The sequence below is a fragment of the Fragaria vesca genome, linkage group LG6, assembly GCF_000184155.1.
Source record: "Fragaria vesca subsp. vesca linkage group LG6, FraVesHawaii_1.0, whole genome shotgun sequence".
NCBI classification, from domain to species: domain Eukaryota; kingdom Viridiplantae; phylum Streptophyta; class Magnoliopsida; order Rosales; family Rosaceae; genus Fragaria; species Fragaria vesca.
In genome coordinates, this window is record NC_020496.1 from 2194501 (window position 1) to 2195730 (window position 1230).

The 1230-nt window shown below is 31.2% G+C and overlaps 1 protein-coding gene across 1 annotated transcript in view; it reads right to left on the reverse strand.

The window, feature by feature from the left end:
- The window catches only part of LOC101298618 (bifunctional aspartate aminotransferase and glutamate/aspartate-prephenate aminotransferase-like), a 5680-nt gene that overhangs the window by 2164 nt on the left and 2286 nt on the right, over positions 1–1230 (reverse strand). The window lies entirely within an intron of this gene.

Here is a 1230-nt window from a genome sequence, read left to right on the forward strand (position 1 = left end):
CTTTTAGGGATAGGTTCACACCATTGGATCTATTTTTTAATGGGCTTGGATAGCTGAGATTAAAACAAAAAACTTAACACTTATGTCAAACCTACACCGTTCAAGATTATTAAAAATAAATCCCTCATTTGGATGACTTAACGATCACCAAATTTTCTGAAAATTTGTAGAAATGATCTACTCATATAGCCCAACGAACTGAACGGTGGAGATTTAATTTTGTGATCGAAAAGTTCGTCAAATGATCTATCCCTAAAAATAAACAGGGCCCTTCCACTAAGGGATCCCTTTTTTTGACATATATGAGGGATGGGGGATTACACCAACTTTTCGATTATTTTTTTGAATCTCCACCGTTCAATTTGTTGGTCTTTATATATAGATCAATTCTGCAAATTTTGAGCCAATTTGGTGATCGTTAAGGTGTCAAACAAGATTAAATCAATGAACGAACCAAATCTGCCAAACCTGAATCGTTCATGCTTATAATTATAAATCATAGTTTTGAATACCTTAATGATCACCAAAATTTCTGAAAATTTACAGAAGTGATCCTCCATCCCTCATATATATCAAAAAAGGGATCCCTTAGTGGAAGGGCCTTGTATGTGTGTGTGTGTGTGTGTGTATAAATGGTCTTCCAAAATTATTTGCACATAAAATCACGCAAGTCCTTAGTAATGAAACAGGTCACATTAACTACGATTCTTTAACTTATGGAAATATAATTACAGTTATCCAAAAAGAAGGATTAAAAATATGTATAGATATGAAACTAAATGCTCAAATGAAATCAGATAAGAAAACAGCTATATATATATTATATATATAGAGTCCGGATTTAAAGAGGACCTCTTTAAACTCTTAAAGTGAGGATGTTTTTAGTTCTAGCATGTATTTTAACAATCAAAGCCACCAATTCCCTAGTTACTTACCCACATATGAATCATACAAAAAATTAGCCAAAATGAAAAACGTTTAACCATTTGATTAGCATAATATTCGTTTTAATTTTATCTAACGGCCTACAATTATTTACGTTAATTTGAATGACCAAATGATTATGGAATTAGTTGAAATTTTGTAGACATGTTTCTTACATATGAATCTAGAGGTTCAACGGTTGATATCGTTAAATGAAATCATCTACTAATGTAAAATAGTAGAAATCCTCAAATTCTTAAAGTAAGGAGGTCCTTTTTAGAACCTCCCTCTATATATATATATATA